Genomic DNA, 15,319 nt, shown 5'->3' with positions numbered 1-15,319 from the left:
TAGCGGATGGTATATATTCTCAGCTCATCTAACACCATCATGATAAGACGTACTTGGTCTACTAGCAGACAGTCTAATTCTCATTATGGTCTTACACCATCATGGTTAAATGCACTTGGTCTACCCAGCAGATGGTCTAATTCTCACTTCGTCTCACACTATCTTGGCTAGACTTACTTGGTCTACTAGCATATGGTCCAATTCTCAGCACATCTAACACCATCATGGTCAGACCTACTTGGTCTACCAGCAGAAGGTCTAATTCTCATTGTGGTCTTACACCATCATGGCTAGACCCACTTGGTCTAATTCTCAGCTCATCTAACACCATCATGGTTGGACCCACTTGGTCTACTAGCAGATGGTCTAATTCTCATAGACCGACTTGGCACTCTATCAGTTTGGTCTGATTACAACATCACTTGGTCCAATACTCACTTAGTCTGATTGTCATTTAGTCTAATGCACAGATAGTCCCAATTAATGAATTTAATAAAAATGCCATTATTCACATTACTTTCACACTTGATTCACACAAAGGTTTTAAACGGATTAGAAAATCATGTGAAAGCTCTTTGTGAGATATGCGTGATGTCGTGTGATGTCACAGCAATAGGCTATGGCCAATGGTGGTGGTAAAGCACTTTGTCGGTAATTGGAAGGAATCCTAAGCATTGCTTGGGGTTATATAGTGTTGGCCATTTCGAAAGAAGGGGGAGGGAGGGGAGGGGAGGAAGACTAACAGAGATGGAGACAGACAGACAGACATAAGTGAGGGTGGGGGATGAGTAGCTTTGTATTCCAGGGGGCATCTGGCATGTGCACCCCCCCCCCCTTGAGAAACATAAAGATACATGTATATAGGGGAGTGGAAGAAAAGAAAGTGAGGGAGAGTGGACAGATAAAGAAAGGTTTATTCAAATTCGTCCAATGCCAATTCATGAAATTGCCAACTCTTCTACTATCATTTGGTCCACCATCAGTCCGTCTACTCATCACATGGTCTACTTTCATTTAGTCTTATGCCATTCCGTCTAATAACTAGTTGGTCCAACAGCCATTTAGTCCATATACCATTTGGTCTGATAAAACTAAAGTGTGTATTGTGCAAAATGAAGGAAAAGAAAATGGGTACTAGACCAACTGGTTATTAGACAAATTGATTTGACAAAGTGATGATTGGACCAAATGGTTATTGCACCAAATTGTTGTTAGACGATATGTTGATTAGACTAAATGCAGGTAGACCATGTGGTGAGTAGATGAGTTGGCAGTAGACTAATTAGCAATTCTGGTGTGCACAGCTTTTTGAGGAATTACTTCCTGCCGGTACCCATTTACCTCACCTGGGTGGAGTGCAGCACAGTGCGGATAAATTCCTTGCTGAAGGAAAACATGCCACGGCTAGGATTTGAACCCACGACCCTCTGTTTGATAGGCGAGAGTCAGAACCACTAGACCATGACGCACCCACCCACCACATATTATAGCGCTTTAATAGTGAAGGCAAAGTGGAGTTACTCTGGAATAACCCCGGGTTGAGTTGATCCGCTTGTACTGCGGACCGACTTTAAACCCCCTTTCATATTGGCAAGCAGCGCAGCGGTGTGTCCGCAGTCGTTGCCATGGTTTCCAAGCGAGTTCGCGCCATACGTGTGGCCGAATTCACACGAGATCACAGCGATAAGCGCATACCGCATTTCCGGTGCGGAGTAACTCCGTTTGTAACCCTCTTCTCGAAGTGGGTTGAGTACTCTGCTTTGAATCTGGATCGAACTAATCTCAGAATTTTCATATAGCCCTCCAAAGTGGAGTAACTCCTCCTGGACTCCAGACTAACTCCACTTTGGCTCTCACTATGAAAGGGGTATAAGAGTAGTCCTAAATGAGTATAAGAACAACCCACATCAAAGATCATTAAATAATTTATGGTAAATCAAGAAAATAAAATGATTTTTAGTGTATGTCCAAGCGAAACAGTGAAGTTCTAGCTGCGTTCTATGTGACATTACAAAATAAACAAATCCATTAGTACAAAACTTCTTGATGGAGCTTTGTGAAATCTCCATTGATAATTTTTCTCTCATTTTTTCTTCCTTTTTCTTAAACCAATACAATGTCAAATCAGTGTGTATTCCCCTTATATCTTAGTAAAATATTATCCCTTTAATATTTGTATTCTAAAATGAAAGAATTTTTGGGGAGGCAAAAGATCCCACGATTCTGCTCCAAAACAAACCAACAAAATGGATTGCAGAGTATTGACTCCGAACAGGTGTTTGGATCACAATTCAATTGAATTTGATGTTTAAACAGGGATGAAAATTAAACAATACCCGATGTTTAAACTGCCTAAATTGAAAGATAAACAGCGGGGGTTGAACGCAAATGTCATAATGACAATACACTTTTTATTGAGCGAAGCTGAGCTGTGATTGTGTCTGCCCTCGAAGGCAGAAAGATTAAATTATTTCTTTAAAATAAACTGAATGATAATAGCATGAAGTTATCTCATGTCGTTGACTCTCATTTTTTTAAACACAAAGGACAAACTGCCAAACTTGGTCTACTTTCAATTTGGTCTCATCCCACATGGTCTAATCCTAGTTTGTCTACTAGCCATTTGGTAAATTCAATTGAATTAATTGCCACTTGGGCTACACCCACTTGGTCTACTTTCCATTTGGTCTCATCCCACATGGTCTAATCCTAGTTTGTCTACTAGCCATTTGGTAAATTCAATTGAATTAATTACCACTTGGTCTACTTTCCATTTGGTCTCATTGTCTTCTAGCCATTTGGTAAATTCAATTGAATTAATTACCACTTGGTCTACTTTCCATTTGGTCTCATCCCACATTGTCTAAATCCTACATGTAGTTCGTCTTGAAGCCATTTGGTAAATTCAATTGAATTAATTACCACTTGGTCTACTTTCCCTTTGGTCTCATTGTCTTCTAGCCATTTGGTAAATTCAATTGAATTAATTACCACTTGGTCTACTTTCCATTTGGTCTCATCCCACATTGTCTAAATCCTACATGTAGTTTGTCTTGTAGCCATTTGGTAAATTCAATTGAATTAATTGCCACTTGGTCCACACTCACTTGGTCTACTTTCCATTTGGTCTCATCCCACATTGTCTAATCCTAGTTTGTCTACTAGCCATTTGGTAAATTCAATTGAATTAATTGCCACTTGGTCTACACCCACTTGGTCTACTTTCCATTTGGTCTCATCCCACATGGTCTAATCCTAGTTTGTCTTCTAGCCATTTGGTAAATTCAATTGAATTAATTGCCATTTGGTCCACACCCACTTTGTCTACTTTCCATTTTGCCCGATTCCACTTGGTCTATATACAACTGCTCCGTCTTTAATTTCCACTAGGGCTCATCCCAAATGGTCCAAGACTTATTCATCAACAACCAGCTGGTCTACTACCTATTAGGTACATTGCCCCTTGGTCTACTTTCTCATCGGTCTAATCCTGGTCTGTCTACAGCCAGTTTGTCTACTACATGTAACCATTTGGTAAATTGCCGCTTGGGAGTATATAACCTGCTTTGTCTGCTTCCAGAGAGGTCTTATGGAAAATGATGAAAATCCAAGCTGTGCAGTGCCAGATCGACGAGGCTCTAAGCCTCTATCTCTTTAATCATTGAACGCCAAACAGGGTAGCAGCATCTCCCGTCTTTTGGTCTGATGCGGCCGGGGTTTGAACCCCCGACCTCCAGGTTGTGAGACGTATGCTCTACCAACTGAGCCGACACACCGGTGTCAAGACATATTTCAATTCCAATTTTAAGACCAAATTCAACAAAATTGACCAATTTTAAGAACTCTGTTTAACAAGAAAGGATATTAAATTCCTTACAAGATGATACTACTTTGTTAGATTGTCAAAAAGGTAATATAATGACAAGATCAAGACTAATATTCCCCCTCATTCAGCCCCTGGTCAACTCCAGAGTTATAATGAATACACCTGACAGTAGCTTGGGTTCTACGTGAACATGGCTTGAGCTTTTTGTGAAAATGGTTCTATGTGAACATGGGTAGAGTACTATACGTGACCATGGTTTGAGTTTTATATGAACATGGCTGGAGTTCTTTGTGAACATGGTTTGAGTCCCATGTGAACATTGCTTGAATGTCTATGTGAACTTGGTTTACATTTCTCGGTGAACACGGCCTGAATGTTACCATGATGAGGTGAATGTCAGCTGTGAACATTTGTCATCATAATCATCATCTCTCATCTAACCAAACTGGTATATGTATTAGGCATACACCAGAAAGCTGAAACAAATAACATTATGCCAGCTTCAAAGATCTTACAAGGCACAAGTTCACTCTCCTTCAAATTTATAGGGGAATGTCACACTAGTTCACCCATGCATGTTTCCTGTAGAAGGCTTATGTGAATGATATAATCAAATCAAATAGTCAAAAATTTCCAATAGACAATTGATTGAATTTATTAAATTTATTCTTCTTCATTTCAAACAAATTGACAAAGTAAGTAGGAACAAAACAGAATATGAATAACAGAAATGAAAAACGGGAACTCACTGGAAAGCATCGCTTGTTTATGTGAGTCCCCTGAAATAAATAACTGATTAAAAATAAAATTTATCAAATACGAATAAAAATTAACAATGTTCAATACAATATTTGAAGAATATTATGGAGTCAAGCTTCGTATGTTTATGCACTATACAAAAGTTTGTAAAATTTTAGTCTGAGCTTGCAGACGTGTTTGTGTGAACAAACTACTCTAGAAGGTGAAAAGAGGGAGAATTGGTACATTGGTGTGTGTAAACAGGATTGAGTGTATGGTTTTCCGAACAGGGGCCTACGAAGTCCTGATCTAGACGAGGTGATGCCAAGAGTTTGTGCTTAAAGACCATCGGCGGTGCTGCACCAGCCTGAGTTTGCTCAATCTCGAGATTTTAGCCTGATCTGTCCTCTTTCATAGAACCCCCTTCTCCATCAGCGCAAGAAGAGAAATTCTGCTCAAGCGAGGCATCAATGCATTTTCTGACGCCGTGAATAAATGATCGCATTTGCAGGACAATTCGAAAATAGCGCGCTATTTTGCAAATAATCCTAAGTTGACTTTAGGATTGCAGTTTCAAGATTTATCCAGCATTACAAATAATCTCGAGATTATTCAGATCGGCATAATTTGCAGGGTCAGAAATAGCGGAATTTTATTAGAAAACTCGGGCTGGTGCAGACAGTCCTTACGTTATAGAGACAACAACTACAGTGTGAGAGAGAAATGTAATATATAAATTACAACCACATGAGGGCGTGTATTACAATCAAGTCTAAAGACATGGAAATATTCAAGGATGATATCTGTCTACCTATAACCCCCTAAATGCTATCACCTGCATACTGTTGAATAGTCTTCAAGAACAGACTCATGTTTGACACTTTTAACCAATTATACCATGTCTAGGGTAAGACTAGGCGCCACACTCAATGTCTAGTCTGCTGTACAAACCCTTCACTCGAGTAAAGGGTCTAAATTGCAGCCTACTCATGGCTTGTGTACTGGTACAGCAAGTTTTGTATGTGCTAGTTTTTGCTTGGAGACATACTTGTTGATCAAAGTTTCAATCAGGGTCTTTGCCTGCAAACTACTCAAAGTATGTGTCGAGCCAGCCACAGTACATAGTGAATCTAGTCTCAGTACTTCAGACTCTGCATTATGCACTATGCGAATTGCGAGAACCAAGGGTCTGTGCCTGTAGACTAGCTGTCGACAGTGGGGTTTCAGACCATGGTCAGACTGGCACCAGGCCTTCAGAGCCCCAAATCCTCACCCCCCCAAAAAAAGGGGGTTGGATATTTTCATTTTTATATTTTAACCCCACCCCCTCTCTTTTAATCTTTGATCCTTTCATAAATGTATTTATCTATCTATCCGTCCATCCACCCATCTCTCTGTCTCCATCCACCCAATTATCTTTCTTTTCTTCTACATTTCCTACGTTTCATCATACAAACCCGTAGTGTAGGCCTATTCCCCTTTCTAAATCCCCTTTTTATTAATTCTTTACTTTTGAAAAAAAAATCATTGTTACACCTCTCTATGCTGATGCAAATTTCACACTGACCTACTACACGATCTTTTCAAAGATTCCCCTTTTCTCCTCACTTTTCAGAACTCCCAAAGCTCTGAAAGTTCTTTCAAGCTCGACAGATACACAGTTGCTTCTTTCGCTTCTCGTACTACTTAGAGTTCTATTCAATACACATTACAATGGGCATTAGCAGCTTGGCAGAAGTGGGTTTGGCAAGACCTGTTGCTCCAAGTCGGAAAACAAACTTACCAAAGGACTTATTGCCTCTGTCCCCCCTCCCTTCAAATTTACCGAACCCTATTCAAAAGCCCTTGTTTAAGAATGCAGGCTGGATTTAAATCTCCCCTAAGTTGGCCTGTCACCAGTATCAACTTGATGAATTCAAAACACAGTTCTGTACGATCTTAGGAAGTTAGGAGAACTATCATTAAATACTAACCTTGTTGCCTATACTCTTGATCTATATAATTTGTAATATGCAACATAAAGCAAGATTATCATTGCACCACCATTGTTACAAGACCCTTTCTTTGAACTGCTTTAGTCATATTTCAACCTCCTGCCGTTACTTCATGGTGGTAAAACTCCCGAAGTATATCTTTTAAAACATTTGAAGTAAGGGTCCTACCAAATCCTGGCCTTGGGCGATCTTGACATACGATCCCGATAATCCAAGGTGCAAGTAGGCTGGAATGCGTCCACTTTGCTACTTGGATCGAGGCGAGGAACATAACGTGAAAAGGAAACATTTTTGCTGCGAAGAGAAAACGATGGACTGCAAGGAAAGAGGAACCAATTCAGAGGGTGAGATTGATATTGCCGCTAACTCTCCGGGGAGGAAATTACATGTCCGTTGTGAACTTGATACTAAGGTTCTCAGACATGGCAAAAAGAACCTAAACATCGGAAAAAGCCGTTTCCCAGGACCGTCTCGGAGAAAAATTTGAAAATGAAATTCAACCGTACAGGTGCATTGTTGCTATAGTAGATGCATTCAAACCAACTCAATCACGAATAATACCTGCAAATTTGAAAGAAATTGTTAAGCACACAAAATGCCCTTAAATTTTTTTCCGCATTTCGTATGAAGACCCTTCCTGAGTAAATTCGCCAGCCATGGCATAGTTTCCTTCAGCAAGGAATTCATACACAGTGTGCTGCACTCGACCCAGGTGAGGTAAATGGTCCGGCAGGAAGTATTTCCTCAAAAAGCTGTGAGCACCTATATAGGTAGCCTAGCTTAGCCGGGGTAATAATAATAGCAGGGCCCGCTGGGAGAACAGTTTTCAGAACTGAAGTGGGTGCCCTGGGTAAATATACCATTATTATCACTATCATAATTCTCAAGTTTATGAGCATATCAGCATAACCAATATGATCTGAGAAGAAGATGAGGTGAGCAATTCAAAATTGCTGGCTCAGCAAAACAATGTAAAGCACTAGCACCCCAAGTAATAGCCAGATGACCAAGTCCTTGGTTATTTTCACACTGGAAGAATACTTGAAACTTTGGAGAAATCTCTTTGAAAGTCGTCATAATTTGGACAAGTACCGACCAAATCACCAGTATTTTCTTCCAGGAATGTTACAAGTAATGTGCTTTTACCAGGCTGGCTTTCAAACTGGCAAATTTACCATGGAGGTGTTCAAAAAGATTAAGTGTGACTTAGTCGCACTAAAATGCCTAGTTATGTGCAGTATAAAAGGTATGACCGCATTGGTCAGATCATGCAGAGGATGCGCACTACTACAGCGTATCAATCAATGAGATCGCCCGTTGCATATCATGTACGCAACAGCATTTGAGTGGGACTCTAAGTCATACTTAAATCTTTGTGAAGCACCCCCAAGTCAATTCTAATTGACGAAGATCAGACTAAATTTGCAATCGGAACAAAAACTGGTATTCTCTACGCTTGAGTCGGTCTGAAAACTCCAAGCCGTGACTCTTCATTGTACAATGTTTCAGAACATAAAACCATTGCATCTAGAAATAGGAAGATTTCTGTATCAAATATACAGGAATTAAGCAAAGCTAGAAGTCAAAGAGGTTAATATAAAATAATATTGCGTTCTTCCAGGGGATATATCACATTAAAATGTGGCGTCCTGGTGTAACATGGCCTTTCTGCATGCAAGTGCAATGTAACCAGGTACAAGAGTGCGTATGATCAGAAATGCAAACAAAAGCTTGTAGTCATCCTCATGAAAAATTGATCAGAAAAGAAAAATATATTAAGGAACAGATAAAAATGGATATACATCATGTAAAATTACTTCCAATAACTATTCATTTCATTCATGTGGGTTTTTTTACCATCATTATCATGATCATGTTCATTGTTATTACTGTCACCATTATTTGTCATCATCATCATTGTCATCATCATCATCATCATCGTCGTCGTCTTTATCATCACTTTCATTGTCTAAGATCTAGGCCCCATGGTATACAACAAAAGTAAACCTGTAAAATTTATCAGCTGACCCAATTTCCATTATGTCAAAGTATTACACTATAGCCTACATTGAGAGTAAGAGAACGTTCACATGGGAACATAATCCTTTTATTTCATATCATGATAGCAGTACATCACATACATGTAAAATTTGACGGATCAAATTAATTTCACCTCGTGTGAAGACTCTCCGGTATCACTTTCCCCAGCACACCGAGAGTGGTAATGTGTAAACACACTAACACAGGGCATTGTGGACTAATCATTTGTCCACACTCATTATCTATTATACCAATCAATTACCAAAACAAATAAGGACGAGACCTACTCTAATAAGAGCATCAACGTTGGGATGAGAATCCACCTATGAAAGCTCGGTGATTGAGACAAGAGTATGTGATGTTGGTGTATCACAAGCCTGCAATAAATGCTTTACAGAGGTTTTCCTCTCATAGCACCACAGATTGAGTGATAACGTACTAGAGAGAGAAGTGATACTGAAATATCAACCCTTCAATTACAAGTTTGCAGATGTTTCTTTTCCAAAGATAAGCTCAAATTTCCTAATGATGTACATGTAGTTCCAAATTGTCAAAATTCAGTTTTAAATATGTATAATGATGTTTTCAGGTTATACTTAATGATGTATTTAGGTTTAATATTATTGTTTTTCCATTTCCATTTGATCTCTCTCGATTTTTCTTTAGCATGCTACCTTTTAGAGCGCTAACAGACTTAACTGTAATTTGCACTATGTAAAAATCGAGTATTATCATCATTATTACTATTATTATTATCATAGCACCTATGAACACATGTTACTAAGATTTAAAGAGAGATAAGCAATACTGGTATATACAACCCTTTGATTAAAAAATCCTTGTTAAAGGTTAACCTGCCATAGCATCAACATTGAGATGAAAATCTTTTATAGGTTATCAAGACTAGAATATGTGATACCAATATATTACAAACTTTCAATAAAAGCTTTGCAGATGTTTACCTGCTCTCCCACAGAAAAGCATGTAATCTATATGCGAGAGAAGTGATTACCATCATTTTATCATTACGACCATATCCATGTTATCCCAAAAATACAAATCTTACATGAATTTCCCTTCCATTCCATCCCAGCCATGGCGTAATTTCCTTCAGCAAGAAATTTATCCACATTGTGCTGCACTCGCCCCAGGTGAGGTGAATGGGTACCCAGCAGGATTAATTCCTTGAATGCATGAGTGCTGAAAGGCAGCTCGAGCTAAAGCCGGGGTAATAATAACATCGTGCCTCGGAATAGAATATTTCTAGATAGATGGCGCTATATAAATGCCTATTTTTTTCCATGATTCTCAAACGATCAACCCTGTTTACAGTCTGCAGATCACTGGATTATTCATAAGAAACGTTCGGTGTGAATTCGTGAACGTATGTGTTGATGCAGTTTAGCGTCAAAAATTATTTTGCACCACAAGTTGCGAACCTCGAGTCTTACAGCCATGATAATGACGTCATATTAGTTAGTGCATCCATATACATGTACATTCCCATTAGCATGATTTTTTTCTGGTGCTTAATTACCATACAAGTTGCAAACTTTATTTATTGTGAATAATATTTTGAGTGATTAAGTTTGCTCATTCATGATTTTTTATGGAAGTAGGATGTCCCTTGGACCCTTTCGAAGGAACCTCAACAACCTCAAAAAGCAGGGCCCTCAGTGATAGCAGTTTGTCAACTGAAGAGGCTACCCTGTTGAAATAAAACTGGATATAAAAACTACACCCATAAAAACTTCAGAGGTTTACCTGCTATAGCACCAAATAATGTATACCAAATGCCTGCATGTAGACCAAGTGAATATGATTGACCGGTGGACTTACATTACAATCCTTCAGTAAGAGTTTCACATTGTTACCCGACATAGCGCCAACCAAAGTGTTTGAATTGTAATCCAGCAATACACATCTATCGATATATCAGATTAATAGAGACAACTTCCTCAATGTTCTCTGAGTAAGGAAACTCTGTATCTCAAAGACTTTATTCATTGATTTAATAGGCCTTTGTTGAATTATTGATGGGTTTATAGCAACACAAACTAAAGACTAAGTGGCCAATTTTACAATACTGCACATAAATTGCAACATGATCACAAATCAATCAATGAAAAACATAAGCGCAGGATGCAGAATCATAATGCTTGCATAGCATAATAAATGGAAACTACTTTCTAGCAAATTATAGAAATATCTGTGGAGTTTTATCAGCCATATCTAGCTGCAGTTACAACACTTGCTGAACCCTTTTATTTCATGAGCCGAAGGCAAATTCATTTTAATTAGATTAGGCCAATGTCTCAACAAATCATCATCACGGGTACATAGCAACAGAACAAAAGTTCCACAACGCTGTGGTCGGGTGCAGATGCGACAACGACTAGTTTAGAGCAGCCTTAAATTTATCTACGGACTTACCCAATTATCACAGATACGTATGAAAATCCACTATCCAACGACAATACAGAGGATATTGTTCGTAGGTCTCCCTGTAAACTCCTAGGTATATAATCCACAAGACTGACTGACTGACAAGTGAAATCTCTTGATTGCAAGAGCTTCCAGGGTGCCTTCCAACTCCAGCACAGGAAGAGATCTGGGGGCACACATAACCAGCACTCTGCTTTTATAGTGCTTTGCGTGAGTGCACGGCCGGTGAGCTGGCTGAGAGAGAGAGGGGGAGAGGGGGCGTGTTGCGCCCACTTTTCAAGCTTGCATTCCTTTTCACCTGCTATTGTGGTAACAGTTCCCTTCCTCACGCAGATGAAGAACACGCTGATTGATAGTTGAATAACACCAATGAGACTCAAAAAGACTTTCTATGGGCAATGCCTTCTTAGAGTATTACATCTACAAAGCAATATGAATTCATGGGAGTCTTTCACGATACACCTCATCAGTGATTTCAAAAACTGATTCGCTCTAAGCCAACCAGATGCAAGGTTTTCAGTAGACAGTAACAGCTATCACTTGAAATCACTTTTTTGTTTCATGAAATACTCCAATACCCCAAGTGCCAATTCGTCTAATAAGCAGTTGGTCTAATAGCCATTTAGTCCACATACCATTTGGTCTAATTGGACTAAGTGTTATTTGTTCAAAGTGAATGAATATTAAATGGAATTTAGACCAACTGGTAATGAGACGAAATGGTCATCGACAAAATGCTGATTATACGAAGTGATGATTGGACCATATGGTTGTTAGACAAATGTTGATGGATGGAATGGCATTAGACTAAATGAAGTTAGACCATGTGGTGAGTGGACGATTTGGCAGTAGAAAAACTGGCAGTTTTCCATACTCCCTAGTGACTGTTTCACGAGGCACCTAGCACACTAACTTGATCTGAGCCAATCAGCTGCAAGGATTTCAGTAGCTTATAACTGATGTCAGTGGAAATTCACTGACTATCTATTTTCATGAAATGCTTCCAAGGATACTTGCCACCGTCTGGGATTCAACTTGTCTTCAAATCTCAAACCTTGAATTCAAACTACCCAATTCGCGGTTATCATTCTATTCAAGAATCCACTTACGGTTATATCAAAAAGATAAGTAAAATCCACAACAGCATGGACACTTTAAAGGTGTCTTTAACTTGTGACCATTGTGAACAAGTGAATATATTTTTGAAACTGGAATAATTGGAATGCAGTTGGCTCACACTGCATGTTGCTATATCTGGCAAGCCTCCAGCAATCATTCATGTTGTCAAAAAATACTAAAAGATTCGAGCGAGTCAATAAACAAATGTATGAATACACCTGGAAAGGAGCAAGGAAATAAACTATCGGTACCTTTAATTTTAGAATTTTAAATCATGACATTGCAGATTTGTTTCTATACCTTTAATTTTAGAGTTTTAAATCATGACATTGCAGATTTGTTTCTATCTATCAATCAATCAATCAATCAATAATTACTTCAGAATAATTTATTTGGCTCCTTATGATCTTGACATCAACTCCAGGTTATGCTCCTACCTCTGGATATGTTTTCTAAATATTAGAATGAGAGCTACAGAATCTATTTTGTCAATCCCATCTCTTTCGTCAGGGAGCGTAAACATTCAAGGCTTATTTAATTGTTTAGTAAGCTCACAGGAAGTTTTTTTTCTTCTCCCATACCAAACAAAATAACTCTCACTTGTATGATAAAACGGTAGCTCTAATACACAAATGGAGATAAATACAATTGCTTTTCTTGTCAGAAGAAGCAAAACAGACTATGGTGATTGTGACGTTGATGTGTAAAGTGGGAAGAAAGAGGGGATAATCTGGGCTGTTTTGCATGACTTGTTAAGCCTGCATCACTGATCCATTTGATTTCAGAGGGTATACAGAGCTGTTTGTGGAGTGCCTGACTGATTCTAATTCCCCCAAAGGATTTGTCTGTTTGAGATGCTGTAAACTGCCCATATTACACTGTGTGTGAAAATGTGAGAGGTATAGGTTCATTTGTATTACTGTATGTACAAAGTCGCATAAATTTTACTGCATTACTTTTCTTACTCTATCAGTTAAAATATGACAAATAACAACTAAAATAAATAAGGCCAAGTAAAAAAAGATAGTAGTTGATCGTCCGGGTTTTTTGAGAGCGGTGATGAGGGAGGTCCTTGCTATTTGCTATTTTACTATTTTTTTTAAGAACACAGAGGCATTTTCTCGGTCTGATTTTTGACATCAGTGATGAGGGAGGTCCTTACTATTTACTATTTTTTTTAATATTTTTTATTCAAATGATTGTCAGGCCATGTCAAGCTTGAATTATGTGATGGATGTATGCTCAATAGTAATAATAAATGATTAGAAACATATACGAGCGTATACATATTATTATATATGTATAAATATCTACGATTGATTGAAAATCTATGGAAAATAAAATCTATTGATGTATTATTACTGATGTATACTGGTACTGTATTGTTGTCAAACAGAATGTTCATGTCAAGTGAATAATTTAAACATTTTAATTAATGTAAGGGTAAAAAAATGCATGGGGGGTCTTTTTCATTGTCATGGAGTCTTGTTCAATTTTCCAGAGCCAATCTCATTTTTAGCTCTGGGTATGGTTTCGCATCGCAGGTTCCGGGTGCTTGATCGTGTACATAATGTTTAATACTACTGCTCAATTTTTATTCATTTTTAAAATTGATATTGAATATTAAATCCCTCATTGAATATTCGATGCATTGCCTCCTGACATTAGAAATCTCGAAGGAAAATTCAATGCATTTCACAAATTCACATGTTACGCCAGCACAGTCAATCACATCATCCTAGCACACATGCAGTTCTCCCAACAGAGTCACAAGCACACAATCACCGTAACACACGTCGAAGTACAGGCGCAATCACTCACCAAAAAAACCCGCTGAAATACAAATTACGTCATTAGAATTGATTTATCTGCGCCATATTTCAAGAGCATGCGACGGATTAGTTCAGATTCAGTAAGCAGGGTCCCCGAAAATGCACTAAAAATGAAGAAATCCGCGATCTTTTCCGAGTTTGCAAACTTTATTTCCTCGCTAATTTATGATGGTATCTTCAAAATCCAATAAAAAAACAAATCAGAATTTTTTTTCTTTCTTGCAATTACGGCGATATCGGACTTTGCAATTGTTTTTGAAGTTGCGAGAGAGATCCCAGAGTAATCTTGTGAATTTTTTCATTATTCAGCAGCCATGAAAATAGTTAATAACAAGAAAATTGATGCTGCAATTAAAAAGGGAAGATGGCGAGAACGAGAAACAACACAATTTTTTTTTTTTTTTTTTTTTTTTTTTTTTTTTTTTAGAAAATAGTAAATAGCAAAAATTTTCATGCGGCGGCCAAAAGTGATGCGCGCGAGGACGATCAACTACTTTCTTATTTTACTTGGCCTAAATAAATGAATAATTACTTAAGATGATTTTATGATAGATTCAATTTAACCCCACCCCTACACTCTAAATATTTCTTTTACTCTTTGCACACTGAATTGTTTTTTTTTTTGGGGGGGGAGATTATGACAATTGTTTCCATATAATTTTCTTTGAATAAAGATATCACTATTGATTTCATTGATACCAATGATTTTTATAGAGATGTTATTAAGAACTATTACCAATCATAAGCTTCTCTTATATGAATTTAGGGGAGATAAGTAATTATTAGAAATGTGTGAAACTGCAAGAGGCAGTGTGCAAAGATTTGCATATTGCCTGGCAATAAGCTGTTTTTTCTTTATCAAAATCAACTTTTGGTTGGGGTGATATCCACTTTAAATTGCCAAAAGGTTAATGAACTGTGTATGAGATGTGTAGCAGGCTTTCAAAATATCACTTTTTAAAACAAGGCCACTATTTTGAAAGATGATTTGATTATTCAAAATACAAATAGGTATAATCAAATAAGGATGCAAAACTCTCCAAGGGCTTGGAGAGGGATTTGAGCCTAATTCAAATGGTTTCCAAGGTTACAGGTTGATTTAAACCATGTTAATAACTCAGCCCCCCCCCCCACCATAACACAAGGTATGAGCTTAAAGGGCCGTCTGCACCATCCCAAGTTTTCAAATTAGCACGCTATTTCTGATCAGGCAAATTATCCCAATCTGAACAATCTCAAGATTATTTGCAATGCAGACACAATTATCGCGCTATTTCGTAGGATTAATCCCAAGTCAACTTGGGATCGTTTGCAAACTATATAGC

The 15,319-nt window shown here is 38.1% G+C and overlaps 1 protein-coding gene across 1 annotated transcript in view; it reads right to left on the bottom strand.

Annotated features, from left to right (window-relative positions):
- The window catches only part of LOC121405965 (excitatory amino acid transporter-like), a 73,521-nt gene extending 62,011 nt beyond the window's left edge, over window positions 1–11,510 (bottom strand). Inside the window, exon 1 of the mRNA XM_041596962.1 lies at window positions 11,032–11,510. The gene's annotated coding sequence lies outside the window, so the exon portion shown is untranslated. The remainder of the gene's footprint in view (window positions 1–11,031) is intronic.
- Window positions 11,511–15,319: the final 3,809 nt, after the last annotated feature.

This window comes from Lytechinus variegatus, chromosome 19 (assembly GCF_018143015.1).
Source record: "Lytechinus variegatus isolate NC3 chromosome 19, Lvar_3.0, whole genome shotgun sequence".
NCBI classification, from domain to species: domain Eukaryota; kingdom Metazoa; phylum Echinodermata; class Echinoidea; order Temnopleuroida; family Toxopneustidae; genus Lytechinus; species Lytechinus variegatus.
This window is presented reverse-complemented; position numbering and strand designations above follow the sequence as displayed.